General features: G+C 44.0%; 1 pseudogene; it reads right to left on the reverse strand.

Moving 5' to 3' along the window:
* Window positions 1-377: 377 nt before the first annotated feature.
* Window positions 378-17,288, reverse strand: part of LOC103294057 (protocadherin alpha-C1-like) — a 32,996-nt pseudogene continuing 16,085 nt past the window's right edge.

Consider the following 17,288-nt stretch of genomic DNA (forward strand, 5'->3'; position numbering starts at 1 on the left):
CTCCTGCACGCCCCCTACTGGGGATCGAGCCCACAACCTGGGCATGTGCCCTTGGCCAGAATCGAACCTGGGACCCTTCAGTCCGCAGGCCAATGTCTATCCACTGAGCCAAACTGGCTAGGGCTATTTTTTTCCTTTTAAATGGTTAGTTTTCCTTCTAACTTCAGGTCCATTGGTTTTCTTATCACTTACATATTCTTTTCTAATCTAGTCAAAATGTGTTTCTCAAATAATTATTGACTCCAAAACTTAATGGACATTACTCATAGTCTCATCTGAGTAATAAAAGAAATAAATGGTGGGAGTTTATGCATTGCTTTGATACCTGAAATGTTAATATTTTGTGCACCATTTTCTCCCTTAAAATTAATTCCATTTTAATTTGCATCCACTGCAAATTTCACCTGTAATGACATGCCCCTCTGTTTAACTGCATCAGTGGAAAGAACTAATCGAGCTTTACCATATTGGCTGAGATTCGGAAAAGGCTACAGTCAGGAGCCTGAGAGATACGGTAGGAGCCACTGTCTGCACCCGCTGCTACCACTTTTGTGACCAAGTGTCCAGTTCTGGTAGAACAGAGCACAATTTCCACTGGGACAGAGCCATTCCTGGGCGAGGGAAACAGGATGACAGGAGCATTGGCCTTCCTATCTACCACAGACAAGTTCATGGCCACAGCTGCACTTCTGAGAGGAGTTCCACCACAATGGGCTTCCACCTGAAAGTGAAACCCCTTGAGCTGCTGGAAGTCAAAGGAAGTTTTGGCAGCGATAGCCCCACTGGGTGATCCTACTGCCACCAAGCTAGAGGCTGTCTGCCCTTCAGAGATAATATCCAACAGTTCATACAAGACAAGGCCGTTCTTGCCCTGGTCCGGGTCCTGGGCAAACACGGGGCTTAGGCAGATTCCAGGAACATTGCTTTTAGACATAAAAAGTTCCTGTTGAGGTTGAGGAAAGCTGGATATATTGCCTGCGAGTGCTAAGCCGCTCGAGCCATCTCTCTAAGGCGGTGATCAGGACCTGGCATTCGCTGACCTGCTCCCAGTTCAAGGGACCCACCAGTCAGTCAACTGTAGTAATTGTCACACAAAGCCTTCAGCCTAAAAGGGCCTCTACTAGACATGCGACAAATGACCTTTCCATTGGGACGGAAGCCCTCGTCCGGAAGGAGAGCAATCACTGTGCCGGGGCGGTGTCCTTGGAAAGTGGACTGGAGAGTCAGCAGGTGCACCTCGGGGGCACGATCGTTCGTGTCAGCCACTCGCACCAGCAGTTTGGCGGTGCTGGCTAGCCCGAAGGCACCTTGGTCCCTCGCCTGGATGTATGCCTCCAACAGTTTCAGGAGGATCCAGCAAAGCAGCTCCCCGCACCTCCCCATTTCTAGGGTGCACTTGAGAGTGGTGTCGCAGCTTTGCTTGCGTGCTGTTGTTGACTGAGTTCCGGATTTCCCCATTGGGGCCTTCAGCCAGGTCCGAGGCCTGAACTCGAATGACTCAGTCCCCTCCGGTCCATTCTCTGGCACCTTTTGTGCGCGCTCCAATGCAGGTGCATCATCGTCTGTGTCCACCAGGGCGCGCGGTCCGCCCCGCGTTCCCGATCCGTGAGCGCCAGCCGGTGGGTGGCGCGCTTCTCGGGGTGCAGAGCTTTCTCCAATACCATTCCGGCTATTCGCTGCGGTGCACCCGCAGCCCCACGTCCAGGCGACAGTGTTGGCTGGGGGCTCAGGCGGTAGCTTAGCTTCTCTGGTTGGCATCTGGGGCATTAGGGAGAGTAAAGCGGGGCCCAGGCACCAGGAACTCGGGGGTGCGCAGCTGCAGCGCAGGCAGGGAAGCGAGGTGATGTATCCAGGATGTGAACGCGCATCTGGTGTGGCTCCAGCGGGTTCTTTTGCACCGGCTCGCAGGTCCAGACGGAAGCAGCTTTGGCCCCGCACAGACGCTCGCGGTCCGCGGGCTCTCGGACCACCGAGCTACCACTGGCCATCTCCACCTGAAGTGGGGCTGGTCGTGGCTGAAAAGGAAGCGAAAGTTCCGCAAGGACAGAGCAGCAGCTGGCATCCTCAGTCCAAGGTGACTTGCTACGGCTCTGCCCCGCTGGGTCTCCTCCAACACTGAGTATTCCACTGTCCCGCGGCAGAGCGGCAGGACACCCACAAAGGACCGCACCGTCCAGACCCCGGACCATGCTCCAAACTCCCGAGAGCAGGAGCCGTGGTGGAGAGCAAGGCCAGCTAGCCGCCGCTGCCCGCTGGAGGGCAGAGGCCGGGGACGCCCCCTCTGAGTACCGGGATCGCCCGGAGCTGGGGGGAGGCGGGGGGTGGGGGTGGTGGTTAGGGGGGAGGGAGGCATTGGGGGACGGGGAGATCGGCCTGCTGGACCAGAGGCTAATCTGCAGCGCCACCTAGGGATGTGGAGACGCGGGCTGGGATCTCGCCTGGAGGCCTGGCAGCAGGAGCGGGGCAGGAAGACTCTCCGAGAACATAACACATCTTCTCTAAATCGGTGTTTCCTAGGACAACGCCCCGAGGCCACCCGGGTCTTAGCCTTCACAGCCTCTGCCTGAGAACTGTAACTGCGGCCAAGCTCAGCCGGTTTTCTCTCGCCAGCTGTCAGTCCCCAAGGCACGGCCCCAGGGGCCTCCTACAGGCCCCCCCTGAAGGGGCGGGACCCCGAGGAACCGCTGGGCTGAGCGGGTGAGAGGGGGAACCGAGACAGGAGACGGGAACCATCACACCTTTGAGACTAAGGAAACAGCAGGCCCGGACCTAGTGCTGCAGTGCATTCCGCGCTGAATTCCCAGCCACTTTACTGTGGGTTAAATTCTCCCCTGCACCTTGGTGCATCCCAGGAGCCTCCAAGATTTCAATAGAGGCAACCACAAGGGGCAACTTGGGGAAAAGGATCCTCCCTCAGGCTTCCCCAGACTCCTGTTTTTCGATGCACTAAAGTGAGCCAGCCCAAGGCCTGAGTCCTAACGTTCCACTTTTTGCGGGTCAGCGGTTTCTCCTTCCCCAGGAGACCCTCCTGGGGGTGCTTTGCTAGCGACCCTTGACGCTCTGTGTGAGGAAGAAGGTCAGCGACTAGTCAATATCAAGCACCAGAAACTCAGAAAGATGGACAACTCATTCCCAAACAGTACCTGCAAAGCTCTATGGAGAGGAGAGGAAACAACTGAGATATTCTTCCGAGTGTGACCAGGAAACTAGTCTGGAAATATTTAGAAAACAGTAATGGGGGCGGAATAAGAACAGGGTAGATGCCCTTTCTCCACCTTCGTTTTTAAGCCAATCTTCTGAACAGAAATCCGGACAGCGACCCAGTCCTATGAGAAACATCGGTGAGCTACCAGCAATACCTCCGAATCCCACGTGGCACCCAGGGGCTTTCCCTGAGATACAGGTAAGCTGAAAAGGAGGCTGACTTAAAGGACTGTTAAACACTAAATCCCTCACTCAAGCCCTTCCTTTAATGCACTTGCGGTATCCAAAGTCCCAAGAACCAAATTTTGAAAGACAAATGCTGACTACAGATAAAAAACTGAAGCTTTGTAAAATAGGAGCTTTGGGGCCATCTATTTTCTGATCAGAAAACTGCCTAAAAGTATTGCTAATTATTGAAGCGGAGTGTAGGATACATGGGGGTTATTTACACAATTCTCTCAACTTTAGTGTATGTTTGAATATTTCTATAATAATTTTAAAATTGCTGATTAAGATGAAGTTGGGGCAGGGAGCTCCAGCATTCTGGTTTTAAGACTAAAAGATGATTATGGCTGCCCAGAGACCCCGGAAAAGGTGTTACTGGACAGCCCCCTGCTCAGAAGGAGAGGGTTCCCCCTACCTCAGTTCTTGTCAGTCTTACAGGAATGAATTCAAACCAGTGACCCTTGTGATAAAGCCAATGAAAGCAAGTAAATTTATTAAAGAAGGAAGGCAGCAAATCTATCATCCAGCATAATGTGCATGTGTGGTCTCAGCTAATCTGAAGAGCGAGTTGGGTAGGGGTTCAAGGCATTATATATCCTCCTGATTATAGGTCTCAAAATTCCTGTGCTGAATGTCTTGGTATAGATTAATTCTCAAGGTCCCTTTTTAATTTGCTGTGGCCTTCCCAGAATACATGAGAAGCACCTGGCAATTTTACCTTGCCAAGCCTTGAGACTGCTGGCTTCTCTGTTTAGGGAATTAAATAAATAAATAACCTACCCCAACATGGCTGATTTCTTTGTTCTATGGGTGAGAAAGACTTCCCCCTTCTCTCCCCTTTCCTGCATTCTATAGTTGGAGAGTCATTTAACCATTTACTCTCAAGTGTCCTTGGTTTAGGGAAGATAAAGGGCCTGCAATTTACAAGCTGGCTGCAAATTGCCCACACTGGCCTTGTTTTAACTTTCTTGTCTCAGTTTCCCTATTCCACTTGCCATGGAATTTTCCTAGATTTTCACTGCCCTGTAACAAGATTGGTAGCTGGAATATCACAAACCCATCCCTTATTTCTTCCAGGGAAATAGGGTAGGGTGCAACATAAAGCAATGTAAGAGTAAATGCCCCTGTCTAATTTGTCTTTCTGAATTAAGGAACCAAAAAATCATTGACACCAAATCTTGGATAAAATTAAAGTAGAAAACATGTCAACTCATTGAATTGTTAGGTAGAGTCATAATTATAGCCATCCTTGGGGATCTTTATTAGGAGTCATCATTAAAATGGCCATACTATCCAAAGCAATCTACAGATTTAAGGTAATCCTTATTAAAATACCAATAGCATATTTCACAGATAGAGAATAAATATTCCAAAAATTTATATAGACTCAAAAGACCCCGAATAGCCATAGCAATCTTGAGAAAGAAGAACAAAATCAGAGGGATCACAATACCGGATACCATTTTAATCAAAAACAGTTGGTTACTGGTACAAGAACAGGTACATAGACTAATAGAACAGAACAGAGATGGCAGAAATTGACCCATGCCAGTATGGTCAATTAATATTTGACAAAGGAGGTAAGATCATACAATGGATCATAAATGGTGCTGGGAAAATTAGACAGGTAAAGGGAGAGAGAGAGAGAGAGAGAGGGAGAGAATAAGTCCACCAACTTACAATATACACAAGAAAACTCAACATTGATATAACTTAAATGTAAGTCACAAAATCATAAAAATCCTAGAAGAAAACATAGGCAGTAAAATCTCAGACATCTCACATAGCAGTATTTTCATCAATAGATCAATAGATCACCTGGGGTAAGGGAAACAGGAAAAAAGAAACAGCTCTGCACAGCAAAAGAAACCATCAACAAAATGAAAAGGGAATCTACTGTATGGGAGAACATATTCGCCAATGATACATCTGATAAGGAGTTAATCTAAAAAATATACAAAGAACTCATACAACTCAACACCAGGAAGACAAACAGTCCAATTAAAAAATGGGTGAAGAATCTGAATAGACATTTCACTAAAGAGGACACACAGATGGCCAAGAGACATGGAAAAAACAAACTCAATGTCACTGATCATCAGAGAGTTGCAAGTTAAAATGACAATGAGGTATAACCTCACATCTGCCAGAATGGATACCACCAATATATCAAGAACAACAAGTGCTGGTGAGGATGTGGAGAAAAGGGAACCCTGGTACATTGCTGGTGGGAATGCAGACTGGTGCAGCCTCTGTGGAAAACAGAATGGAGGTTCCTCAAAAAATTAAAAGGAACTGCCATTTGATCCAGCAATCCCACTTCTAGGAATATATCCCAAGAAACTAGAAACACCAATCAGAAAGAATATATGCTCCCCTATGTTCACAGCAGCACAATTTACACTAGCTAAGATCTGAAACAGCCCTAGTGCCCATCAGCAGATGAGTGGATTAAAAAGCTGTGGTACCTTTGTACCACAGAATATTATGCAGCAGTAAAAAAAGAAGGATCTACTACCCTCTGAGACAGCATAGATGGACCTGTAGATTATTATGCCAAGCTAAATAAGCCTATTAGAGAAAGAAAAATATCACATGATCCACTTATATGTGAAATGAACAAAATAAACTGACTAACAAAATTGGTCCAGAGGTATGGATGCATGGAACAGAATAACAGATCTCAGTGGGGGTGAGTGAGAGGGGACAAGAAGGGATTAACCAAAGAACATATATGCATAACCCCTGGACACAGAGAATAGTATGATGTAGGCCTGGGGTGGGGCAGGGAGTGGTTGGAGGGAGGCAAAAATGGAGGAAATGGGAGGTATCTGTAATATTATTGTGGACGAAAAGAGGCCACATGCTAACCTGACTAACTCAGGGAAGGCCTGTGTGGCCGTCTTGCAAACTCAGAGACCTAAAGTAACCACAAAGGATGGTCTGAAATTAAAACCTTTTCATTAAAAAGCTGTTTATGATGGGTAGTCACTAGGTAGTCCTAGGCATGTATCTTCCTTGACAAAGGCCAATATTTACCTTAACTGAGCCTATTGTCTTTTTGCATCTATGATAACATATTGTTGGAATGTCAAAGTAATTTTCCTTTTTTTCTGGACCCCTCAAAGCACAGGGACCATTCTGTGGAAACCACAAATCCCCTCATTGTTATTGAGTTAATTGTTGATTGTTAAGTATCCTGCTGACTACACCAAATAATGTTAATGTAAAAAAACATTCAAACTTGTAAAGAATTTTCTGTGAGTTTATTTGAGCCAAACTGTCACCAATTGCCAGGAAGCAGAATCTCAATATATTTAGATAGTGCTCTGAAGAATGGCAGTTTTTTTTTTAATCTTGTTTTATATATTACAATCAAAAGAGGAGATGTAAGTGGCCAAGTGGTGATAGATTAGGGAGGCCAGAGAAAGCAAAATGGGGAAACCTCTGGGATTGGATAAAAAGTAAAATGATAGACACATGCTTTTACTTAGGTGGGTGCAGGATAGTTAACAGTCAACAACTAACTCAATAACAATGAGGGGATTTGTGGTCTCCACAGAGTGGTGCCTGTGCTTTGAGAGTCCAGCAAAAAGGAAAATTACTTTGACATTCCAACGATATGTTATCATAGATGCAAAAAGACAATAGGCTCAGTTAAGGTAAATATTGACCTTTGTCAAGGAAGATACATGCCTAGGACGTGACTACCCATCATAAACAGCTTTTTAATGAAAAGGTTTTAATTTCAGACCATCCTTTGTGGTTACTTTAGGTCTCTGAGTTTGCAAGACGGCCACACAGGCCTTCCCTGAGTTAGTCAGGTTAGCATGTGGCCTCTTTTCATCCACACTATCAATAAGAAAAATATAAAAAGAAAAAAATACTCTATATTTGCTGTTCTTTAAAAAAAAATTAACATCGTTATTTTTGAAAATATTACATAGGTCTCTCTTTTCTCCCCATTGACCCCTTCTAGCCCAACCCCACCCCCCAGGCCTTCACCACCCTATTGTCTGTGTCCACAGGGTATGCATATATGCATACAGGTTCTTTAGTCGATCTCTTCCCAATCTCCCCCCACCTGCCCACTCTCGCCTTCCCTCTAAGATTCGATAATGCTGTTCTTGTCTAAACTCCCAAAACAAACTGCAATAGTCTTATTTCAATACTAAGATAATTAAAGCATAACCCTTCACCCTGTCTTGCATCAAATACAAAACTTAAAAGTTTATTTTATTCAGCGAAGATGTCTTACATACAAGTGTTTATAAGGAGTGGACTTATAGCCTATCATGCTATAATTCGTTTCCTCTCAAAATTTACAGTTTTGGAATTGGAGAATGTTAACCTCCAGAGAATTTTTTCCTTCCAAACTGCTTACCTGAATATATTTCCGCTGAATAATTGGCATCATGTGCAATATCCTTAAAGAAAATCTTTTCCCTACCCATTCTGGCATGGATACCAACCATAAGTGACACCAATGGGCCAAGGGGCATGGCCAATGGCCATCTGGAGATAAGCATCATTAGCCTAAAAAGAAACATTAAGAAGAGATCAGAAAGGCAGAAGTATTGTGTTGGTCCAAATTTTTCTTTTAATCCTCACCTGAGGATATGTTCACTGATTTTAGGAAAAGAAGAAGAAGAAGAAGAAGAAGAAGAAGAAGAAGAAGAAGGAGGAGGAGGAGGAGGAGGATGAGGAGGAGGAGGAGGAGGAGGAGGAAGAGGAGGAGGAGGAGGAGAAGGAGGAGGAGGAGGAGGAGTAGAAGGAGAAGAAGAAGAGAGAGAGAGAGAGAGAGAGAGAGAGAGATGTGAGAGAGAAACATTGATCGGTTGCCTCTGATACTCATCCTGACTTGGAATAGAACTGTGCCCTGACCCGGAATTGCACCCGCAACCTTGTTGGTATATAGGAAGAAACTTCAATTGATTGAGCCACCTGGCAAGGCACCAAATTTTTACTTCAAAGGTCTTTATGATGTAATTTTCATCCATCTCTTAAGCAGATCTGAAATGCATTAATTTTTAGTGTACAGAGGGTGCTTACTCACAAGGTTAGCTTTGGTTTCTGTTTTTCCATGGACATTTGCGGTCCTGGGCAGCCAATCATCCCATATTTTAATTTATTTTGTTTGATAAGGGGAATGCATTTCAGATCTGGAATTACCAGGTATCTATTTGATGTACTGACAGAAACTCTAGTGTGGACCTCCTTTCCACCTAGTCTCCTCCGCAGGTGGTCACACAGAAGACAGAGGCTAATAGTTTTCCGTAATCCCACCTGAAACTATGTCCACTCCTTGCACAGCAGTCAGACCTCTGAAAGCACTGGGGGCTCTACACGCGGGGACTGCTACACAGGCCCCGTGGCAGATGTGCAACCCGAGGTTAAATACTGGCCCTGAGTCAAAAAGCTAGAGGATGAGATTGGTTCACTTTGACCTCCTAAATGTCCCACCTACCAAGAACCTTAAAATAAAAGCTACAAAACGTAAAGATAGAAAGCAATGAAGACAAATGGCTCTTTTGTCTAAACCATTCCTTGAAACTTGTGAGGAAGGAAAAGAAAGAGAAAAACAAAATAGAAAGCAAGGAAATTCTAAAAGAACAAGAGAATTTCAGAGAAGCCTAGATAGCCAGGCCTCAGAAATTTTAAGTTAAAAAAATCAAACACTTATGTAATTGATAGTAGAATTGATTTTTAAAAATTCAGGTACTTCAAATAGGTTAACTAAAAGATCATTTCTACTCTAAAGATAAATTTGAATTTGCTCTACTCAATTTTTTTCAAAGCTTAATTTTAAGAGGGCATATACACATTTTTATCACTGATTCCCATGTGTGTACATTTTAACCCTGGATATTAACTGACAAAATTTTCAATATTTAGTCTCCCTAAATTTCCAAAGAAAACTGTCCAAATAGGTTATTTCTTGGTTCTTTCTGTAGTTTACACAAAATAAACTTTCACCTGATTTGAATTCTTTCTGCAGTGATGGTGACCTATCCATCCATTCCAATGCTGTCCTTAATAAGCAGCATGCAACTAACAGAAACTATCCAAGAATAAAGTTTATAGCCAGAAAACAAAAACATTGTCTTTGATGAAACTAACTGGCTCTCCTATAGAGGGAGTCAAAACAATACTTTAACATGAGGCTCTGATCAAGGAGACCACCCAGTCACCCAGGCATGCCAGCGGTCCCTTCTCATGAATACAGACACTCAGAGCACAGAAATAAGCAATGCCATTCCCACTTTCCTGTCAGGGCCTGTCTCCTGTTCTGGACCTGTCACTGTAACTGGCTGCACTGAAATTCTTACTGCTACTCTCTTGGGAGGCACAGCCACCAGAAGCCCTCAGTTTATGGCCCACCAAGCAGTGTCCCATTTCCAGTCTCCACTACTGGTTCACTAGGCCCTTCTCTTCACCAACTGACAGCCTTCCAGTCTCCCCGTTCTAAACTCTGCCCCAGCAGCACTCGGGCACCAGAGCTCTTTCCCCATGCCACCTCCTCCCAGAGTCCACTCAGGGGGAAAGATCCTGGAACAGTTTTCCCTTACAAAGGGTCTGCTACTGCTGGCAGCCTGATGTGGAACATTTTCTAATAGAAACAATTATAAAGGGTGGTCAAATTCCATTATATTATTAGTACAACAGTCCAGCTATTTTATGAATTAAGTAGGTTTTTATAGTAACACTAGAGGCCTGGTGCACGAATTCATGCACGGGTGGGGGTCCCTTGGCCTGGCTGGTGATCAGGGCCATGGGGGGTGGGGAGGGAGGTTGGCTATGGAAGCGCACTGACCACCAGGGGGCAGCTCCTGCATTGAGCATCTGCCCCCTGGTGGTCAGTGTGCATCATAGTGACTGGTTGACTAGTTCTTCTGGTCATAACAGTCACTTAGGCTTTTATATAGATAGATAGATAACATTATTTCTATGGGAAAATTTGTTCCAAGCCATAACCAACCATCTGTAAATTTTGAAATTCAGTCCCAGATGTGAAATGAACATTGTTTACATCCAGTACACAATCTGAAGAATCTTTATACCTACCTTAAAAATGATTAGAAAATACAATGTGGTTTGAAAGTTTAATATTCAATACATTATTTCTTTAATCCCAAAGATAGTTCAGATTAATCTCTTGTTTAGTGTTCAAGCTTACAATTATTTGCATTGGTCTGTTGATAAATGATGAAATAAATTATTTGGATGCTGATTGATCATAGCTATTCCCTTCCAATTCGAGGCAAACTATTGCAGTAATTGGGGGAAGGACCAGAGTTGGCAGGGTGTTTATATTTTCTAGAGGTGGGAATTGTAAAGAAAAGAGGGAAGATGGCACTGTATACGAGGTTCATTTTGTGCAAACTGCCAAAATGACTGCAGGAGGCACTAGGGAACTGCCTAAGTAAGTGGTTTATTAAATAATAGATTCTTCAAGTTTGGAGAGCTCTTGGAGGTTGGCCACTTGGTCATTTCTGGATGTGGACATCATGACTCTGAGAGTTAGTAACCCAAGGTGCCACACCATTTAATAGCAGGTATGTAGTGGAAACCCAGGTCTCTCTCCTGTCCTTCACTGTCCCTCTCAAAGATGGCAGATTTACACCTTTTTAATTTCTGAGGGGCTAAACTTATACCCTTGGTGAGATCTTGCATATTCATGCATGTTGAAATAACCAGAAATGGATAAATCAGGGTACAGAGAGCTTCTATACCATTCGCCAAGTCTAGGTGCTGATTTGAAATTATTTCTGTGTCTAGGATAATTTTTGACATGGTCACAAACCTTTAGTTTGTTAAGACTCCCATTGACCTGACCCCTCAGGCTCTTCCCTTGATTGGGTTTCTCCTGGAGCCACTCTCTCTATTGAGGGGATTATCCAGGAATCTCTGCCTTCTGGTTTCTGGCTAACTTGCTGGCCTCCCTTTAGGATGTCAACCGAGCTCTTCAGGGGGTGCATAGAGGGCTGTTGTGGACACCATTGGAATCTCCTCAACTTCACAGACCACTTGGGGCTCCTTCTCCACCACTTCTCCTCATGGTTGTCATATTTGTCTGGTTGATGGTAACATCCCACAGGCTCAGATCACACAAGCTCTGGGTAGAGCAGCCTAGAGAACTCAGAGCCCTTGTCTCAGAACAGGGTATTTCCTTTAAAGAAACAAAGGCCCTGGGAACCTCTTTTCAGATGCAATCTGACACCAACCTGAATTCATGAAACGGGTTAAGGTGAAGTTTCCCTAGCTTGATCTGTGCAGACTGGGGACCCCAGGACCCATGGAACCTCACAGTAGCCCCAAGGCATGTCTGAAAACCCAGGGCCTCAACAAACATAGTTTAAAAGTATGCTGAGACCTATGTTGCTCCTTTTAAAGGTGAGCTTTTGGGGGTGGGGTGGAGGGACAAGGAGCAATAAACCAAAGAACTTATATACTTATATGAATAGCCCAGAGACACAGGAAATAGGGTGGTGAAAACCTGGAGGTGGGTGGGGAGAAGTGAATAGGAGACATCTGTAATACTGTCAACAATAACATATACTGTATATGTGAGCTTTGGAGTCCAAGTGGTATGCCGAATTGCATAGGGAGTATCTTTTCTTTGACCAATAACTCCCTGAGCAACAGTGAAGAGGTGGTTTCAATGATTTTTCTCTCTTAATTCTACCAGGGTGTTTGTGTGTGTACATGTACATGGTAAGGATATATATGTGCTTATTTGTGTTAAGTCTTTACCCAAGATTGAAGGGTTACCTATTAATTCCAGGCACAGTGGTGTCTTATGTGCATTATTTCACTTAGTCTTTACAACAAATTAAGGAGGGCAGGTCAGTTGCCCATGGCGAGTGGTTTAGAGTTCATCAAACTCATAGCTCTTTGACCTTCTACTCAGGCATCCAGTTACGGCTAAAATGGAAATCCACATGGCCAGGCCAGGCCAGGCTGGCTCAGTTTGCAGAGATTTAACTTCGTGCCCTGCACCACATTACTCATGAAACAATTTCCAGAATAAGGGTGTAAAAGAGCTAGACTTGGTGCCAGACATGAAGAGAGCCTCTTGCACCATCCAGTCTGTCTTATGTGGGTTGGATATTCAGGCTAATTATCCTACCTAATAATAGACAAATATGCAAATTGACCATACCTCCGACACACCCACAAGCCACGCCCACAAGCCACACCCACCACCCAATCAGAGCGAGTATGCAAATTAACCCAACCAAGATGGCTACAGCCACAGAGAGCAAGGTTTCCTAGGTAACAGAGGAAGCCAAGCTTTCCGCCTGCCCTTGCCAGGCCTAAGCCTCCACTCAAGCTACAAAGTTTCAATTATAGAAGGTGAACAAATTCAAACAGAAATGGCGGCAGAATGGAGCTTGAGAGAGCAGGCCAGGGTTGCCCCCGGCAACAGGGGAAGCAAAGCTTTCCGCACATCCTGGCCGGGCCCAGGCCTCCACTTAAGGCTACAAAGTTTCAATTATAATCCCAACAGAAATGGCTGCCGGCCACGGAGGGAGCCCCAGGCTTGGCTCTGCTCCAGGCTACAAAGTTTCAATTGTAGAAGGAAAATAAATTCCAGATACCAGGGCCTCCGCTTGGGTTGTCAGGGGGCGTGGCCAGCCTGCAAACCACCACAGGCCCCTTGCTCAGGCCGCCCCACGCCCCAAGGGAATCCCACCCTGATCAGGGACACCCTTCAGGGCAAACCAGCTGGCCTGTACCAGGCCTCTATCCTATCTAATAAAAGAGTACTATGCAGATTGATCATCACTGCAACACACAACATAGCTGCCCCCATGTGGTCAAAGATCCTGCCCCCATGTGGACACAAGATGGCCAGCAGGAGAGGGCAGTTGGGAGGCACCCAGCCTGCAAGGGAGGGCAGTTGAGAGGGACCAGGCCTGCAAGGGAGGGCAGTTGGAGGTGATCAACCCTGCAGGAGAGGGCAGTTAGGAGTGACCAGGCCAGCAGAGGAGGGAAGTTGGGGGCAAACAGGCTGGCAGCGGAGTGGTTAGGGGGTGATCAGGCTGGCAGGCAGAAGCGGTTAGGGGCAATCAGGAAGGCAGGCAGGCAAGCAGTTGGGAGCCAGCAGTCCTGGATTGTGAGAGGGATGTCCGACTGCCCATTTAGGCCCGATCCTGGGGTGGGATCGGGCCTAAACGGGCAGTCGTACATCCCTCGAGGGGTCCCATATTGGAGAGGGTACAGGCTGGGCTGAGGGACAACCCCCCTCCGTGCACAAATTTCGTGCACCAGGCCTCTAGTTATGAATAAAATAATTTAGGTAGCACTAATGAGCCCTATAACTCAAGACCAAAGCTTAACTAATCCAACAACTAGAGACAAAATGATGTAAAAATGTTGTGCTTTATCTCCCAGAATTTAATGTTGTGTAATTTGTGCCATCCTTGAAATGGTTAATTTGTATATTTGACTTCATATGGCATCATTTCCTACAGAGAGGCTAGGCAGGGTTGAAAAGGAAAAGCAATGAAGTTTGCACGTGAGCTAGAGATCCTTTCATCTTTCTTGGACCCAAGTTTCCCCAGGCTTGTTTTTTCAATCCAAAGTGTGACTCCCTTCCAGTATTATTTACATTCTTATTAATTTTTTACATTCTTTTAAATGTTTTAGATGATGAAACAGAGAGTACCTCATTACATTTTCCTGTGCCCTCAAATTTGATTGGTGACTATGATTAAAAGTGACTTAGCTATGTGATGTTAGATGGATGTAAACTTGGAGCTAGTACTGATAAGCATGGGGTAATAGACTTAAGTAGAACATCTGAACCATTCAAAAAGGGGATCCTGTCCAGTGATGTGTTGCATGAACATGACATAATGTGAATTTAGTATTTGAGAACCATGAGGTAATGAAGACTTCCTAAGAAGCACACTTTTGTTTGGGATTGCTATTGAGTTTGGAAACTTGTGATTGAAGCATGGCAAAATACAGTGAAGGGGTACAAAAATCATTAAAAGTTTGGAAGGTAGGTTCTATAAAGAAATGACTTACTGCCCTAGCTGATTTGGCTCAGTGGATAGAGCATTGGCCTGTGGACTGAAGGGTCCTGGGTTCGATTCTAGTCAAGGGCATATGCCACGCCTTGATCCCCAGTAGGAGGCGTGCAGGAGGCAGCCAATCAATTTTTCTCTCTCATTATTGATGTTTCTATCTCTCCCTCTCCCTTCCTCTCTGAAATCAATAAAAAAATATATTAAAAAAAGAAATGACTTATAGGTATGGTATTTATTTACCAAGATGAGGTACAACTTAATTATAGCATCCAAGTATGACTAACAACATTTATTTGTTTCTTTATTCAAGTTAATATTTATAAGCCACTGTGGAGTCATGAAGATGGTACATTCCTGCAGTGACAGATTTTCTCTATTTCATGCTAGAACAGGGTGAGGAAGAAAAAGAAAAAAGGCCAAATTGAAGTGAAAACATACGGATACATTGAGATTTATTATTAATGTTGTAAGAACCTTGGTAATTAAGGGGAAATGGGACTTCTTGCTCTGACTGAAGAAGACAGTAGAATAGTATGTTTATGGGAACTATTTGAATATGGCAGAGTTTTTAAAAAATTTTATCTTTATTTTTTTAAACATATTTTTATTGATTTCAGAGAGGAAGGGAGAGGGAGAGACAGAAACATCAATGATGAGAATCATTGATCAGCTGCCTCCTGCACGCCTCCCCACTGGGGATAGAGCTCGCAACTCAGGCATATGCCCTTGACCGGAACCAAACCCGTGACCCCTCATTCGCAGGTCGACGCTGCAGGCCAACCCTCTATCCACTGAGCCAAGATGGCCAGGGCTTATCTTTATCATTGAAAGTGTTACAGATGTCCCATTCCCACCCCCCTCCCCCATTGACTCATTCCACCCCACACCTGCCCACTCCCCCTCCCCCAGGTTTTCACCACACTATTGTCTGTGTCCATGGCTTATGCATATACTAGATGCATATAAGTTCTTTGATTAATCTCTTCCCACCCACGCTTTTCCTCTGAGATTCCACACTCTGTACCATGCTTCTATGTCTCTGGATCTATTTTGCTCATCAATTTATTTTTTTCCTTAGATTCCACATATGAGTGAGATCATATACTTACTTGTCTTTCTCTGACTGGCTTATCTCACTTAGCGTAATACTCTCCAGGTCCCTCCATGGTGTCTCAAAGTTAAGAGATCCTTCTTCTTTTTTAAACTGCTGCATAGTATTCCATGGTATAAATGTACCATAGCTTTTTTATCCACTCATGGGTTGATGAGCATTTGGTCTGTTTCCAGATCTTAGCTATTATAAATTGCACTGCTATGAACATAGGGGTACATACATTATTTCTGATTGGTATTTTGGGTTTCTTAGGATATATTCATAGAAGTGGGATCACTGGGTCAAATGGAATTCCATATTTAATTTTTTGAGGAAATTCCCTACTGTTTTCCATAGTGGCTGCAGCAGTCTGCATTTCTACCAACAATGTACTAGGGTTCATTTTCCTCCAATGAAATGAGGTACTCTCTGTTCCATCATCTCCAGCATTTGTCATTTGTTGATTTGTTGATGGTAGCCATTCTGACAGGTGTGAGATGATACCTGTCATTTTAATTTGCATCTCTCTGATGATTAATAACTTTGAACATTTTTTCATATGTCTCTTGGCTAACTGTATATCCACTTTGGAGAAATGTCTATTTAGGTCCTTTGCCCATTTTTAATTGGATGGTTTGTCTTCCTTTTGTTAAGTTGTATGAGTTCCTTATATATTTTGGATATTAACCCCTTATGAGATGTATCATAGGCAAATATGTTCTCCCATACTGAAGGCTTCCTTTTCATTTTGTTGATGGTTTCTTTTGCTGTGCAGAAGCTTTTTATTTTGATGTAGTCCCATTTGTTTACATTTTCCTTAGTTTCCCTTGCCTCCAGAAGATGTATAGGCAAGCATACTACTATGAGAAATGTCTGAGATTTTGCTGCCTATGGTTTCTTCTAGAATTTTTATGGTTTCACAACTTACATTTAAGTCTTTTATCTACTTTGAGGTTATCTTTGTGTATGATATAATTTGGTGGTCTGGTTTCACTTTTTTTGCATGCATCTGTCCAATTTTCCCAACACCATTTAGTGAAGAGACGGGCTTGACTCCATTGTATGCTCTTGCCTCTTTTGTCAAATATTAATTGAGTGTAATGGCTTGGGTGGATTTCTGGCATCTCTGATTTGTTCCATTGACCTATATGGCTGTTCTTGTGCCAGTACCAGGATGCTTTGATTACAGTGGTTTTGTAGTATAACTTGATATCTGGTATTGTGATCCCTCCAACTTTTCTTCTTTCTCAAGATTGCTATGGCTATTCAGGGTCTTTTTGGTTCCATATAAATTTTTGGAGGATTTGTTCTAGATCTGTGAAATATGCCATTGGTATTTTAACAGAGATTGTATTAAATCTATAGATTACTTTGGTTAGTATGGACATTTTAATGATGTTAATTCTACCAACCCATGAACATGGCATATTTTTTTAGACTTCTTAGTATATACTCCTACAAGTGGGATCACTGGGTCAAATGGCACCTCCATTTTAATTTTTTTGAGAAAATTCCACATGGTTTTTTATAGGGTTGTAACAGTCTGAATTCCCACCAGCAGTGTACTAGGGTTTCTTTTTCTCCACATCCTGGCCAGCACTTGTTGTTTGTTAATTGATCGATGGTATCCATTCTGGCAGGTGTGAGGTGGTACCTCATTGTCATTTTAATTTGCATCTCTCTGGTAATTAGTGATGTTAAACATTTTTTGATATCTCTCTTGTCAT

The sequence above is a fragment of the Eptesicus fuscus genome, chromosome 5 (genome assembly GCF_027574615.1).
Source record: "Eptesicus fuscus isolate TK198812 chromosome 5, DD_ASM_mEF_20220401, whole genome shotgun sequence".
NCBI classification, from domain to species: Eukaryota; Metazoa; Chordata; class Mammalia; order Chiroptera; family Vespertilionidae; genus Eptesicus; species Eptesicus fuscus.